This window comes from Spea bombifrons, chromosome 5 (assembly GCF_027358695.1).
Source record: "Spea bombifrons isolate aSpeBom1 chromosome 5, aSpeBom1.2.pri, whole genome shotgun sequence".
In the NCBI taxonomy this organism is placed as follows: domain Eukaryota; kingdom Metazoa; phylum Chordata; class Amphibia; order Anura; family Pelobatidae; genus Spea; species Spea bombifrons.
Window position 1 is genome coordinate 52,814,662 of NC_071091.1, and position 17,284 is coordinate 52,831,945.

Consider the following 17,284-nt stretch of genomic DNA (forward strand, 5'->3'; position numbering starts at 1 on the left):
ACCGGGTCCGCCACTCTAAGGGGCCGGGAAGCCCCCACCAGGGCTGGCCTTAGGGGTCTGCGGCCGCACAGGGCTTAAATTAAAACATCGGCGTTTTTTTTTAGACTTTATTTAACATCCTCCATGTTAAATAAAGTTAACAAAAACTTTATTTAACATGGAGGATGTTAAATAAAGTAAAAAAACAACAACAAAAAAACCCCCGATGTTTTAATTTAAATCCTGTGCGGCTGCACACCCGTAAGGCTGGCCTTGGTGGGGGCTTCCCGGCCCCTTACAGTGGCGGAGCCGGTCGCAGTTGCGGCGGGCTTAAGGGGCAGATGCGTCCGGTCCTGACTGGGCCTATTTTAAGGTAGGGACCTGGAGCTGCAGCTCCATCAGCCCCTAAATCAATCCGGCCCTGCCGCGGCCCGGCCCACCGGGCAAATGCCCGATGGCCAGTCCGGGCCTGCATGCATGTCATATGTTGTAGTACTGCAAGAATATACTTGCGTGACCCTCCCATTCTTTTACATAGATGGCAATATTTTTAAAGCCTAGCAGGATCGAGCAGTGAAGAAGATATACATTGTATGGGGCAGGGCAGCAGAGCCAGGTACACATAAAACATCCAGCACAGACACAGGAAGGAATTGCTCTGCCACTACTATATAAAGCTTTTTCACTGTTCATTGTTCTGTTCCCTGCATGCCACTCTGCATACACCCTTCCTGGCTCATACACTAACACTATATGCAAACACACACCCAGTCTAACACCATACACTGACAAGAAAATGCACACAAACACACACACTCTAACATTCTAAATGGAAACTCCACCCAGTATAACACTGCATACTGACACCCCTCCACACACACACACACGCTCATTCTAACACTGCATACTGACACCCCACACAGTCTAGCATTGCACACTATCACACATAAACATATTGTAGCACTGTACATTAACACATGACTGACATAACTGTGAAAATGTATCTAGCCCACTACAGGAGAAAGAATGTTCCAACTATCAAAGGATTATGTCTGAATAAGATGACATAATTGCCCACCAAATACAAATGTGCTGGTTTCCATTTTGATATACTGTCTAAATTATAGGCCTCGCTATGTAGTGGACTAAGTGGTTACCCAATCACTCAGTCTACCATTTCTTTTTCAGAGTATATTGAATTGATGCAGTAAAAGATATTTCCCTTTAGTTCATTTTAAGTTAATGTACTTTTTGTCTAAATGCAATATGCAACAGAAAGTAAGTAGTGCAAGCAAATAAGCGCTTTATTTGATTGCTCAAAAACAGGAAAGTCATCTCTAATATGGTCTTTCAGCATTTTGTTTTCAGTTTTGATATGAGAACAATACAACAGACTGACTAATATGAAAGCAACTACTGTATGTTACTTATGGATGTCACACTACTCGCGTTTAAGTTGTCTTATTGATTGTGCAGCACTGCTAATATTGTTGAACTATTCTTTTATACACAGAAGCCTCATGTGAACAATCAATTACAAGGACAAAAAAAACAGTCTCTGCCTAAAAGTAGCTACCTATTTTCTTGGCAACATGATAAAAATAAAGGAGAAATCCGATTGCCTTTTGGAGTCAAGAAGGAATCCCCCCCCCTTCTTGACTCCAAAAGGCGATCGGATTTCTCCTTGGATCAAGAAGCTCTAAAATATTAATTCTATGTATAGCCCTGTATGTCATGCCTTTTTAAAAAATATACTAGACCACTTTTGAAGGCATCTAATGTATTAGGCAGTGAATTCCACACCTTTATTGTAAAGAATCCCTTTCTTTGTCATCTATGAAATCTCGGCTCTTGATCTTTTGGATCAAGAGTAGGAAGGTTAGGTAGGAGGGTTGAACTTGATGGACTTAGGTATTTTCTCAAACTTATGTACTATGTAACTATGGAAGGCTTCGGGTAGCCGGAGTAAAGAAGTTCCCAGGTATGACCATATGGCTATACTTTGCTCCCCCAGGCAGGTAATGGCACACTTGGCTCAGGGGTTGTCTTCAGAGCCTCTCCTTGCCCCTGGAGCACAGGGAAAATTCTCAACCTTTCCCCTCCACAGTCACCTTGATTGTCAGGCTGCAGATGGTTTTAATGCCCAGCACCTGTATCTGATATAGGCTTTATAGGAATCGTGTAGACATCTAGTTTCTTGCAACAGCCGACATGGATTTTCCACCCTGCTCTCCAACTGCTCTATCCCAGGTACCCAAAATATGGGTTTGTAAAGTGTAGGCTGTATATGAGGCTACATATAATATAACAAAAGCAAAACAAAGAAAATCAGCTTTGGATGTTCCTAGACTCCCCAGCACTCAAAAGGGTTATACTAATCATGTATGAATGGCTTTTTTCTTGAAAAAATATAGGTTTCAAGACTGTTACAGTGAGTGTTATAAAAGATTTATCATAATGTTACATGGCTATACTGTCTGTACCACACATATTCATGTTTTATGTAATTTTGAATATAAGGATTTTTGCCAGTATGTAAACAATGGAGTGCCCACAAATAGTTTTACTTATGTCTTCTAAAAGCCCAGATGGACACTTGATGTATAGTTGGTATACAGGTGATTCCCATGTCATAAATAAATACAATTTAAGAGCATCCATTTATTGCTTCTTAGTAGGCTATACTTCATCAAGTGGTTGATTGTTTTCCATTGGTGTGAAGTAAAATTTTTTATTAAATCATTGTTTTATTTTTTCCCCTGGGAGTTGTATGGTGTCTTTTTTAAACTATTTTTTTGCAGTGTTCTCTGTCAGAGATCAACATAATGTGACTAGAAATACCTCTGGAGTCTTTGTAGACTCAAATGTTCATTTTGATTGTAGACGGTACCCCAGACGATCTCATGGTGACATCACTGGAGTCCATATAAATGTATATATTTTTTTATCTTTGGTCTCCCAAACTTCTGTTTACACAGTGATCAGAAATCTCTGTACCACTGCTTTGTTTATTATACCATGTGTAATCTGCAACAGAGGGGCCACCAGAGACCTCAGTAGGGAGATATAATGGCTTTTTCACTGAAACCGGCAGCACAGAAGCAGTAACTCCTGCTGACAGAAGAGAGGCCAGTCTGTCTCCAGCCAGCTGTGTATCAGGAAGAAGATCTCTCTACTTTTTCTCAAAAAGCAAGGGTATACTAGCCCTAATGTCCTAGTGGTTGTTGTGGTCAGGCCTGGACTGGCCATCCATACAAACTTAGGAGATGGTCAGACAGCACCTAAATTGCACAAGCAGGGTTCCACCAAACACCCTCAAAAGTAGTAAAAAATCAATATGAATAAATCAGTGCAGTTTTATTTCCACACAAGTGGCGACGTTTCAAGCCAATAGGGTTTTTCTCAAGCCATGGACTGGCCGTTTGGCACACCGGAGAAATGCTCCATACTCTAGCAGCAGACTGGGTTCTGTAGGGTGCAGTCACTGGCTGGATATGCCTGGATGGATGCTACGTGGGCAGCAAAACCTTAATGTTCAGCCACTTATATCTAGCAAGGAGTTTGGATAAGACTATCAATATTCTTTTCTGTTAAGGGCATTGTTTTAATATGATTACACCTTTAGAGGAAAGCTATAACGAACGATCTGCTAAAGTTTATTTGCAATTGTTTTGGTTTTGTTATGACCAATCGACTTTTTCTTTAAAATTGGAAATTAAGTCTTCTAATCTTAAAATATCAAAGAAAACTGAAATAAATTACTTGTATTAGTGATTTAATTGTGTCCACCTGTTGAAGAATAGACTGCTTTATTAGTTTGACATGTTTCTTCCTCAGTCAGATTTATACTCAACTGATTTGGTTATCAGTTCAGACACTAAATACATGAGCAGATGCGTAGTTTAGCACACATGAATCAAAATGTATTTCATTATACCTGCGAGACATAGTGATGTGTTTTCTTATATGGCCCAAATGTTTTATAAAAGTATTTAATGAGTATTTAATGCACTGTATTGTTTCCTATAAAAAATCTCCCGACAATCTAGTTTGAGCAGCTGGTGCTTTATTTCATAAATAGATGGGGCTCTAAGTATTCTTGGTGACAGATCATGAAAAGTCAGGGGTTCCTTTGGGCAATTATAGCCTCAGATATTATTTTCATCATAACATATTAAATGTAGGTTGAGGAGGCCTGAGGAAAGAACCAGCTTAATGCAAATAAAACGAAGACCATGTAATGCAAATTGAAATGCTGTGATTTTAAGTAACCATATTTTATAAAATGAAGTCATGCAAAGAATGTAGGTAGCATATTTATATATTATACAATTTTACAATGTTTAAAATGTAGTTATACATATATTTTTTAATGTATACATAAAGCTGTATTTTAGTTTGATACACCTGGAATCTCACCAACTATTAGTAAAAGTAAATAAAAAGTACAAATTAAATACTACATCTGCGACATAACCTTTTTGAATGTTGCACAGACGCAATCAGGGATATATCTTGGCCTAGGGCATGCATAAATTTGATACTTTTACTAAATGTGGTCAGAGCTCAAATATGGGCTAACATCCTTTAATTGTTTTCTACCACAAAATCCTCATATTGCAGAGGTGAAGAAAATTAACATATTTCACGTGTTCAATAAAAAACAAAATCACCTTATAAAACCAAGAAGACAGACTGAATTAAGAGACCAAAAAAGTGTATTTTAAAGTAAAAATAAGGATTGTATAGACAATAATAGGTTAATACTGGAGAAATACCACACTAAAATGTCAGATGTAAAATAGAAAATATTAAACACAGTGCATAGGTAGAAATATATATTTGCTTTGCTAAAAGGATGCTGTATTTTACAGCAATATTTGTTTTTATAGAACACATTAATACCTTGTCCACATTTATATATTTTTCTATATATCACTATAATTATTTTTCTACGAGATGTTGCATATACCTCATGTTAACATAGCATTTATGTTAATGTGAGCCACTTTACTTAAAAGTATGAATATGTTACAAAAAACCTTAAAATTCAATAATTGCTCCTTATTTATACTAATCTTGGAATCCTGCTGTTAGTGCCATGTATAGTTTTACTAAAATTCATAATGGATAAAAAGACTGTGCCATTAAAACATATATTGCGGTGCTAAATATAAAAGATAATGGGATGGATTCAATACCAGTGATGAATCTAATATTAGTAATTGAAAAGCAACCCTTGCATGTATTACAATGTAAAAATAAGATAAAAAATAGAACTATATGCACCAGGATTCAATGACTAAGATAAGACGTATCACTGATTTTTATCTTATTTCCTACCATTAAAATCTAGCTGAGAACTGATATAGTTAGTGTCTTGTGACAGATTTATTTCTGGCATTGAATCCAGCTCATTTGTGGAACATTAATAAGCCATCATTTTAAGAAGTCATCTGCTGAAAATGTTTGTACATTTTCTATACTTACCTTGCATTAAAAGTGTTTTATCCAAAGACAATTCACTGACTGTATCCAACAGAAAGTTACTTAAGGAAGTGGCACAAAATCTTCAAATGTGAGCAGCCTTGGTGGCCATTGCCCCCACATCCACCTTGTCAACCCCATCCTGTTGTTACTTGTACCTTTTGACATGTTGTCAAACAACAAAGGTCAAAAGTTGACCAAAATACATACAGTCCCTTATTTGTACTCGTAATCCACAAAAAATGCTCTTGTAAAGAATATAATTGTCCATCATCTTTCAGGTTTTTTTAAGTATTAATAGTAGTAAGCAAGTCTGGTTATGATGAGCCATGGAACGCACTGGTGAAAACTGGCCTACTGGACAAACTTGGTGCTAAGTATGTAGGCTGTTACAAGTTGCCAGGATATTAGAAACAGGACATTAGTCTTTGACTTGAGGATTTTAAGTCCCCACCACTCTCATTTATTGGCTTTTAAATTAGTGACGGAAAACAGACCTTTCAATTTTGGCACCATTCTAACAAATATAAATAAAGTTAAGCCTAACCTGCTGAAAGTTTAGGACAAACATCCGCTGCTGCTAATTTCTCAGCAGCATATGTGTCAGTTTTGTTTTCTTGGCTCTATTCCATTTTGAGCAGAATCTTATAGTAACCGGCAACATCCTGATTCCTGTTATACTGTGTGTACTTTCCACATATCAAGACGAGTGCAAGGCTTATGTACTTAAGTGTGTCATAAACATATTTTACTTAATTACACAAAGTTTATAACAATGGCTGGATTATGTGTAGTACTGGATACAAATAATTATCGACACAAGAAATGTCATGCCTTATAGGATTCTGAAAAGTAATACAGAAAAATCTTACCTTCTCTTAGACTGCCTCAGATCTGCGGCAATAAAAAGTAATAAGAATAAGATTTACAGTGATTTAGAATATTCCTCATAACTAGAAAGAGATGTGAATAAAAGCATGCTATTCCTTTATGCTTCTTCATTTGAAATAGCTTAAAATCGTGTCACACAACATTATACTGGATTCAGTGCTTTTCTGCCCTGACGTGTGAGCTGAGGCTATCCAAAGCTAGTTTCATTAAATGCATTTATATTATTGGTTTTGAAACAACTTAGAACATCCATAGTAGAGTGTGAGCATGCCAACAACGATTATGTTTCAACCAATAATGAGAAAAACTGTCCTTTTTCCAAACCTCACACCTTATTAGGTCCTTGGTCTTGTCTTCATACCTTATACCTATGTTCAAATTCCCCTATTGTATTAACTTCTACCACATCTGCTGAAAGACTGTCAATTTACCAATCATATTGTCACTGAATTAAAACCTCCTTACATTACGTCAATTGTAAATCATGTTTTATTGACGTTTTCAGTAAAGACATAAAATAATCTTAGAGAAAATGTACAAAGTTGATGAATAAAAGTATATCTCCAGCCTTGTTTAATCTCATGGTGGATTTCCTAACTGTGATTCTATCTGATTAAGGGTTGTATATGAGTTCCCTTGGTTACATCCTGTCCCATCATGGGAAATTATAGTCAAGATGAAAAGCAAATTTTAAGCAATCCTTGAATGATGGCTAAGTACCACATGTTTTCAAAGGTAACAAGAAGAAAATAGCAAAAGATAGGGAAAGAATCAGAAAAGGAAAAGGGGGTTGGGGAGAGTTATGGACCAGATAAGGGAAGGGGTTTTTCATTATATGGGTACCCACTGTACACATCCACTCTGTAAGTCCCCTACAGAGCTCCCAGTGGTTTCAGAAGTCCCTTACTGATGTATTTAAATGCTATTCACGTTAAATCATTCACATTTTAGTAGCCCTTTTCCTGAATTCCAAACAGCATGACATACTCTATCAATATACTCAATTAAACCCACTATCTGCTTCCACTTCTGCTGCTTTGTTACATTTCCTGGTTTCTACTAAGTTATCAGAAGTAATTAATCCAAAACGTTTCCTCTAGTTTCCTTGTGCCAAAGATGAGGACTGGAAGTCATGGGTTGACATTGTTGGATGGTCCCAACAAGGTAAGTATAAAAAATGTATTATTTGAGTGCCTTGGACAACCCAAAGGGTATATTTGATGCACCATATGTTCCCTTTTTTGGGGAATTAGAGATGGGGATACTTAAAAAATATATATTTTATTTTTATTTTTTTTTAACAAATGAAGTACCCCATCCCACAGGGCAGGGGATGGAAGCAAAAAGGCAAGGGATGAGCTTTGTACCTCTCCAAAGTGTTACCACCATTCATTCCAATGTGCAGGGGATGTGAGGTGTGCTCATGGGTAGGCAGTATACTAAGAATTATTTGTTAGTCTTTAATTACCCGTCCCACTGGACATGGGATAAAGTACACAGTGGTATAGAATGGACTCTCTCATATTTTTAATCATATTTTTTTCATCCCAATTGGGAATGAGAAGGGGTAATAGGGTTTATGGAGCCTGGTTAAATGGGGCAACAATTCTTTTTTGACATTTTTATTTCTGTTGGAAAATGAGTTGTATCAGTGGGGAAGTGGCAAACATATATTTTGCCAACATACATTCACTGCCCTGCAATTGACCTGCCCTCTTTTCCTTCACTCAGCTTACCCATCATTTCCAATGCCTCTTAGTATCCAATGAGTTTGATATTTCTACAATACAATATCTATTATTGATAAAGTAATAGATGCTTGGCAGTCTCAGGATAATGTCTGTCACTGAGCATTTTCCCTTTCCCTTCCCTTCAGTTAATGGGTTTATGGTTGACTTGTTCCTGTGTGCCTGTTAACAAAACTTCTTTCTCCACTGGGATATAATAGGATATACTTTAGTGACACATTAACATAAATCTTGATTATTACGATGCAGAATCCTCCTGAACATTCCCTTTCTGCAAACCTGTATTCTAATCAGTAACGCTTACAGCATAGCTATTATGTAATTATTTTATGAAATCCTATTTCCCTTCAAAAGTAATCTCAGTGGCCTGCTCAGATTCCTATCTGAAGCAGATATAGTCCTTTTATAATGCCTACAAGCAAGCATTTTCATGCTTCTGATATATCACATTAGATAATTAACATATAATATGCACTCTAAATTTAGAACCAAATTGTGTACACCTGAATGTTGGGGGCAATGCTTTACATAGACTTCCTTTAATGTTGTACTTGTGTATATTATGCACCCCCTCGAAATGCCCTAAAAAATTAAATGGGAATATTATAAGTATGATTTTATAACCCCTAAAACCAGTCAGGAGTTTTTAAACATATTTCAATAACACATTAAACAATATTAGTTTCATGGGGCTTCATTATTGTCCATTGTTTCTTGTCAGTCTACGATTCTTTCCCTAGTTACAGAACAGGTTTGGTTTCAGCTTAACATCTCTTCTGGTTCTTACCATCATTAATAAACTAGATAAAGCCTACTTCCTTGGCCTTTATCACACAGTGCTGAAGATGGTAACCCGCTAGTTGTCCAGGTACATTTCTCATGCTTTGCACTTATCTGAGCAGTATGATGTAAGCACAAACCTACAAACCATTTTTTTGTAAATCAGAGTTTTCAGGCACTGTCCTGCTGAGCTACCCCATTGTTGGGGTCAGTGGGTATTATTAGTGCCCAGGTTCTCAGACCTCCATTGCAACTCCCTTGTGGTCATCTTGCGCCGCTCTGAATCTGAAAGCTGCAAGATGGCTCTTTGGGTAAGGTGGGTGGGCAGTCCCACCGTGGCCCTCCTGCATCAGAATCTACCTCCAACCACACCACAAGCAAAGGTGTCCCACATTGGACAAATGAAATGTTGGGCAATATGTGATGATGAACATGGTAATGGTAATAAGTAAGTATGTAAGCATGGTAATATTTGTAACTAATTTTACTGGTTTACCTACTCAGTGACAAAAGTTTGCTTTATATAGAACATGTCTGATTAGACAAGAAAGATTATGTCATATTACAGTTGACACTTCCTCAGCTCAATGGATTCTGCTGATAGCATTGGAAATATCACTTTCATGTAATGGGCTGCCACTAAAAAGAAGACAGTGGGTGTATCTGTAATAGAAATAGCCCTCCTTTAAACAGGATTAAAAAAATACTTTTGACTTTGTGTGTGCCTTAGAGCTCCCTTTTGTGTATGCTTAAACCAACAAAAACAGAAACACCACCACATCAACATCCTTGTCAGGATGAATAATCTAAAATTAATGTGCACTTGTCTGCATGTATTACTATTCCTGACAAGAAATGCTTGCCTGCGCTGGCTAGAAACTGACAATCCTTCACAAGCAGTTTTTTCACTGCCAAGGTCTCACAGAAGATATAAAGCACAAAGGGGATATAGCACTCTGATATTAAATGATACGTACAATGGCTCTTGACACACAGAACTATTAAGCAAATTCATTCAAGACCACAATGCATATCTCTTTTTTTGTTTTGAAAATTAGATTTTACTGTCATGTCTTGTTTTAATTCCAGCTCCCCCTCAGAGAAATGTCTGTTATCCACTTGAACATCTTATATTATTATTTATTTATTCAGAAACCTAACAGATAACAGTCACATATCTTTCACTGTGAACATTACAGATCTGATAAATTGTAAACAAACAGTTTGACTTTCCCCATCTCCTTGGGGCATTGATAAGTCAAGTTACTTTATTGTTACATTATTTACTTTGCATTGTAACAATAATCAACATACATTTGGCTTTTAGAGTTACATAGCTCCTAACCATCCCATTTTCCCAAATTTCTGGCCCATTGACTGACCCTGAACAAAATGATGTCTAATATGTGTGTGGATGCATTGTTAGGTATGTGAAAAAGGGAAATAATGATTTAACAATGATAATATTCCAAATTTGTTTACCTTCTAAACCTCATTGGATTTAGATCCCCAAACAGTTTAAAAAAGTGTTGCCCCCGAACAGAAATGTCTCCCCAAACAGTATGTTCTTTGTACACAAACAGCTTAACAGTGTCATATTTGTGCCCAACTAACTTGTCTCTGCCATCTTTTCCCCAAAGAGCTTAACAGTGCCACCTTTGCCCCAAACATCTTGTATCTGACACATTGGTCCCCAAACAGCTTGCCTCTGGCACCTTTGTCCCCAAACAGCTTAACAATGCCATCTATGTACTCAAACTACCTAACAGTGCCATCGTTTTCTCCAGACAGCTTAACAGTGCCAACCTTGTCAATGCTCACACACTTACATACGTACACATTCATACTGACACACACATACAAACATGCTCACAAACAAATACTTATACACTTTAACGTACATGCAGTCATACATGTATACTCCCTCTCTTCCCCTCTCCCTTTTTCACTCATTCACCCCCTTACCTCAACAGCTTTCCCTTCGGCTGTGAGCAGACTTGCTTTTAACCACAAGGTCACCTAACCTCACGTTACATGACCCTGCTAAGCTTGGGGGGGATGCACCCCAGGTGCCACTCATCAGGGCGGTGTCACCACCGCCACATAAGGCACCACCTGATTGAAGGAACGAGGGAGAGGATGTCCTACACCGAGTGGGCAGTAATACAAATTTGTGGAGAAAGAAAGGTGCAGAAACCACTTCTCTTTTCCCACAAATCTATTTGGTAAGAAATCCCGGGACCCATATGTAGGTGCACCGTAGGGGCAGTGTAGGGGCTTTTTATGCTGCCCCTGTAAAGTGCAGCTATAGACCTAGGCCAAGTTGACTAGGCAAAGATACAACCCTACATTCTACACTTCATGACATTTTAGGGGCTTGTGATTGCTATTTATTTATGCTGCCAAAGATGCAAAGATGTATGAATTTTTTATTATGCGTCTATTAAGCCTGACCTCATCACAAACGTATCACTGCTGTTCCAAAACAATTTGGTTTGGCATATAGTGCAGCTACACAACTAGAAAATAAATTCAACCCCAACATATTTTTGATTTATATTAGTTTTGAAGTATGTTCTTATGCTGTCCTTACAAATGCAGATGATCCACCTGTCTGGAAAAGGGGATATGACAGCAAAAAACCAGAGGACTTACAGGTCCGATACCCTAAAGTGACGTATTTCATGTAGGTGTCAGTTACTTCATGTCATGTTTTTTTATTGTCTTACATCTAATATTATTTGCCCTAAATGCTATTAAATTGACTTTTTTCTCTCTCTATGTAAACATATTGATGAATGGAAGATAATATGTTTCATATAATATAATAATATGCTTCAAATAAGCAAACTGGAATCACATTGCTTTATCTTATGTTCACACAGATTGGAGGATATTTCAACTGATGGGAAATACCACACCGATTTCCACAGTAACACGTTGACACATTGTTATATAATGTTGTGGTCTGAGTCTCCACACAATGTACCAAATGTGCTCATGCTGGAAGGACTTCCATAGCATTGACAATGAGCTGCTTATTAATAAAACTGCAAATAAGACTCTTGTTTTTACAAGCCTTGTTTTTACTGATATGATCTACAGTGAATCAGAGGATATTGTAAAAGTTACCATTATTACGATTAGATTATATTGATAGAGCACCTACAGATCTGTAGCACTATTACAGTAAGCAAGTGGGGTAATAAATGAACTATGGGAGAGTACTATACCCAGGGGAAGAGAGGTATAGGTGAGCACTATGCACACCTATACCTCCTTACCACCCATCCCATGCTCAGTGGACAAAAGATGTTTTAAGGAGGACACCTGTTTTACATTTATGGATTGAAGCAATTTCACCACTTTTGGTTTTTTGATATATTTATATTTAATTACATGTATTATGTGAAGTGTAAATATATCACAAAAAGTTAGCTTCTTGTTCTGAAAATCATAAAGATTCTTAGGAGATATATTCTTGCTTTCAGAGCACTGATTTAGAATTAAAGTGGACCTGCCAATCCCCAATTTGATAGTTCTATATGCAAAATTAACTTATGTAATGCAGATTAAAAACTATATATATATATATATATATATATATATATACTGTATATAACCTATTTAAAACTCACGTAATGTGTATGCAAATATCTGCTTCCTTGAACTTACACTAAATATCACCAAAATACACTGATACTGATTAAGAAAGATAAAGCTAAATGAGTTTAGTTGTGATGCTGAAGTTCCCATCCCATCTTTTCCACACTATAAGGCCACACAATGCTTAAGACATTTTCAGAAATAATGAAACCTTTATATGCACAGATTAATTAAACATTTTCCAACCAAATCAATTATCATCAATTATTTGGTAATATTTCGCGTCTTGAACATTAATAAGAGGCATAATCTAATGTAGGCAACATTACTGAAATCTTTTACACGACAAAAATACAATAGAAATACCAATGGCGGCCATGTCTGAAGAACTAAAAAAATGTGCTTTAAATGTACTGACTAATAGAGTTACTTCAAGGGTGTCATTCACTTTACATTTCCAAAAGACATTTATTATTAAATGATACTTCCCAAATACCAGAGGTCCAAGTAAACTTTTTCAGGAAAAGTAATTTTCCCTAGTCTCTATTGGGGCAGCCGGGGGACATCTGTGTAATGCGCATATTCAACCATGTCATGCTGGCGCTCCATCATAGAAGCCCCAGCGGAAGTGCCAGGTGGAAGCGGAGATTCTCTGCTCTCCTCTCTGGCAGCTGGTGAATGTCTGTGTGATGTGCGCAGACAACCTCTGCTTCTGCATTTCGGCTGGGGCTTCTATGATGGAGCACCAGAAGGTCATTTCATGCCGCCGCTCGGTCATAGATGCCCCAGAGGAAGTGCTGGGCAGTGCTGTGGGGGACCTGATCTTATAGTCATACGTTCATTTGAGGTTTGATTATAAGACAACCTCGAATATAAGACGAGGGATATTTTTCACAGCATTTGCTCTGAAAAAACCTTGTCTTATATTCAGGCAAATTTGGTGTGGAATGAAGATGTTGTTACTGTTCACGGGGTCCCGGGTGTCTCTCGTGCAGTCCCCACGTTCAGCCCCCTGCTTGTCTCATTAGAGGGAGCCGTCAGCAGGTCCTTCCTGTTCCTACCCCTACGAGCATCGGAAGATCAGAGCGGGGCGCGCGGCTTGACAATATCAAGGCTGTCTGTGCATGCATATTCATTATGGAAATTAAAGGGACCTTTATCCTTTTTATGTCACCCCCTAATTAGACAGATAGGAGGGTCCTGAAGCTTGGAGGGATATTTAAACCCTCAGTTTGTGATCTGACATTGCCTGCGATAGCGCCTCTGTATTCCACTAGTGTTTTGATTATCTTTAAACCTTTGGTATTGACTTTTGCTTGTTCCCTGACTACCGCTGTTTGCTGCCTGCCCTGAATTGTGTTCTGTGCCCCCGACTACTCTTTTGCCTGACCTGTGTTTGTTTGTTATTGGTTGCTGACTTTGGCCTGACTCCTGACCACCGTTGGGTTTCTGGTGCTTCTGCTCTATGCCCGTGTGTCTCCTCTGCTCTTGCTGCACCCATTTACTACATTGAGCTCCATCTGTAGCAGTGTCCCCTGTCGACCGCTAGGGGGCAGCTTTCTCCATTCTCTGCAGAGAGGATCCTTTTGCAGAGAGCTGCAGATGATAGGTTATGTTAGAGGGCATGAAGAGGGAGGGGTGTGACTGTGATGCAAAATGAGGTGATGATGATAGGAGATGAAAATTTTCACTAACTACTAAAATAAAATAAAAAAAAATAAAAAAAACATTTTGATTACCGCACACAATCCTTCAACCTTGCCTATGTCTAGCACTGACAGTAATAATATCATGTTAAGTGTACATTATCTTTCATTCACAGATCATATGTGCCATGTACATTAGGTTAAATGTCAACTGTCTCATTCCAATTCTTACTCTTCCACACAATATGTTAATCATTATTTTTTGCTCATTTAAGTAGTCATATAAAATTAACCCTGTAATTTTCTGCTGCACTATACGTGGGAATTGCCATCTTGCTTAAACACCATTTTGTATTTTTATTTCAGAGCTTGGAAATATACAATTGCTTAAAACTGAATATTAAAAAAAAATAACTGTACAAGAGTGGAAGATACTTGGAACAGACTCCAGCAGAAGTGGTGAAGGCTAATAAAACAAGGGAATTTATACATGCATGGATAGGTATATGGATATCCTGGGTCTAAGATGAGACCAAGGACTAATTAAAACTTTAGTTATACATTGGGAAAAAATGGGGAGTCTAGATGGACAAAATTGTTATCACCTGCTGTCAAATCCTATGTTTCTGTAGAAGGGAACAATTTAGAATTATTGTTTTATTTCAGATATATGTGTTTTTTAGTAATGCAAACACAGGGTTTCACATTCACAGACAATTTGTGACCATCAATGTATTCTTATGTTATTATATACAACATTTACATGGTATATTCTCTCCCCGTCTCCAATTTTTTTTTTTTAAAAAATTACAATGGTTGTTGTGGCAGTATACTGTGAGTCCTTTCTTTACTGCTCACAGTAAAATATACAAAAGATTAGCAAATGTGTTCATAAATCAATGTTAGTTTTTAAGATCTGCAGAGCATGATAATTCTAATTTTCTTATTTGCCATCCTTTGTTTAATTTAAGATTGTTTCTAGTTTTACATTCCAATTTTAAAGAGGTTATACATCATTGTTGATGCATTTGTTTCTGTTTTGTTTCTTTTGGCTTGTGGGTTTCATAGTTAAAGGGTGTTTTATGCAGTATATATATATATATATATATATATATATATATATATATATATATATACACACACACACACACACACACACACATATATATATATATATATATATATAAATATATATATAGTATATATGTATATATATGTATATATATATGCAAATATATATAATATACTGTATAAAACACCCTTAAACTATGAAACCCACAACTACTGTTGCCAAGACCTACCAGACTTGCCTGAGGTTTCATACTAACATTTGTGAAGCATCATAAACAGATAGAATGGTATTCTTATATATTTAACAAAGATAGTGGTGTATAAATAATATTAAAATGTACAAAAATAAAAAGTAGATGCTGTTGTGAGTTTGCAGCAAAAGTCCAACTCAGAAATTTGCTAAAGCCAACAAGCATATGCACTCACAAAAAGCCCCCCAAAAATGCAATTGGCATACTCTCGCCTGCATTAAAGTTAAGTGTATGCAAGCTGAGAAAATGAAGGCAACTCACAACTTCATTATCCAGTGAGTTGCCTGAGAGCTGCATATGTAAATCGGAATTTAGATCCAACTTACAAAATTCACCTTGTGTCCTGTCCTGCGTCCCTTTATCCCTACCCTCAAACAGTGAAAATATTTGAGGAAAAGATAATCACCTTTTCAGGATTATCTTTTTCCCAATTAGAAGATCTAAAAAAGCATATAGAATAGGAATATAAAAGCTGGTTGAGAAGGAGTATATATATTTATATATATATATATATATATATATATATATACACATACAGGATAATCCTGAAAAGGTGATTTTCTTTTCCTCAAATATTTTCACTGTTTGAGGGTAGGGATAAAGGGACGCAGGACAGGACACAAGGTGAATCTTGTAAATTGGATCTAAGTTCCAATTCACATGCACATGCAGCTCTCAGGCAACTCACCGGATAATGAAGTTGTGAGTTATATTATATATACTCCTGTGCAGAAGTGGCTCACAGGGTTAGGAAACTACGTTACATCCTCCATTGATTTAAATGGCCTTCATTCTAGTCTATGTACATCATTGAAGTCTATTGGACCCTTTCAAGTACCGGTATATGCAGGATGCAATGCAGCTTCCAAACACACTCCAAAACAATCTGTGCCAATCGGGTAAGGGTTAATTCATTTTTTAGAAATTTTCTTTTAAATTATTTGGTTAGCTGTAGGCTGATGGGTGTTAAGCACCACTTTGTTTTCCCTCTTGTGGTACCTTGGCAAAACAGCATCCAATGGTATATAAATCTATTTAATGGTATACAAATCTTTTTCAGAATGAATCCTTATATACAATGATACATTTTAATAGCGTTAAAATTAAAAATAGATTTTTAATATTAATAACATTTACCAATTCCGTTAATTTGCAAGATTGCAAATTTCGTTGTGTTGTCACGCTCATTCAACCTTACTCATGCTATCTTACACTCTGACTTTTCCTGTCTAACACCTTTACTCGCTCTCACACTCTCTCATGCTCTTTCTCAATGTCTCCCTACCTTCTCTGCAGATCGCTCCCATGTCCCTGTGTACTTTTTCCCAGCTCCGCTTCTTTTCTTGCCTCTTCTTGTTGTTCGGTCTTCTTTCCTCTTTCTTTGTCTGCTCCTCCCAAGAATTAACTCTGTTTACCAGGCCCCCCAGAGCCCTTCTACAAAATGGAAGAGGTTCCACACATACCTTCTTGGAGGAAAGGGGAGGGGAAAAGGCTGACACCATGGGACTCATTGTGAGTATGCCATTTTTTGTGGTACTCCAAGAGACCAGAATATTGCGGATGGATTTGGCTTCTTTGGAGTACTTCTGCAAAAGGGCGGAGCCACAGTACATACAACAAGAACAGCCTCTGCCCTTTTCCTCCAATCAGGGGGAGGGGAGTATGCTCGTTGAAGTGCTCTGTTAATGGGCTGATACTGAGGAGAAATGGGCGATGAAAGAAGACAGCAGAAAATAGAATAACAAAAAGAGCAGTCGGTAGGGAAGGTAGTGAGAGAACATAAGAGTGCGAGTGAGCATTTGAGAGAGCATGAGGGTAAATAACA

General features: G+C 37.4%; 1 protein-coding gene across 1 annotated transcript in view; it reads right to left on the reverse strand.

Annotated features, from left to right (window-relative positions):
• The window catches only part of CDH20 (cadherin 20), a 156,757-nt gene that overhangs the window by 85,778 nt on the left and 53,695 nt on the right, over positions 1-17,284 (reverse strand). Inside the window, exon 2 of the mRNA XM_053466107.1 lies at positions 6,339-6,360. The gene's annotated coding sequence lies outside the window, so the exon portion shown is untranslated. The remainder of the gene's footprint in view (positions 1-6,338; positions 6,361-17,284) is intronic.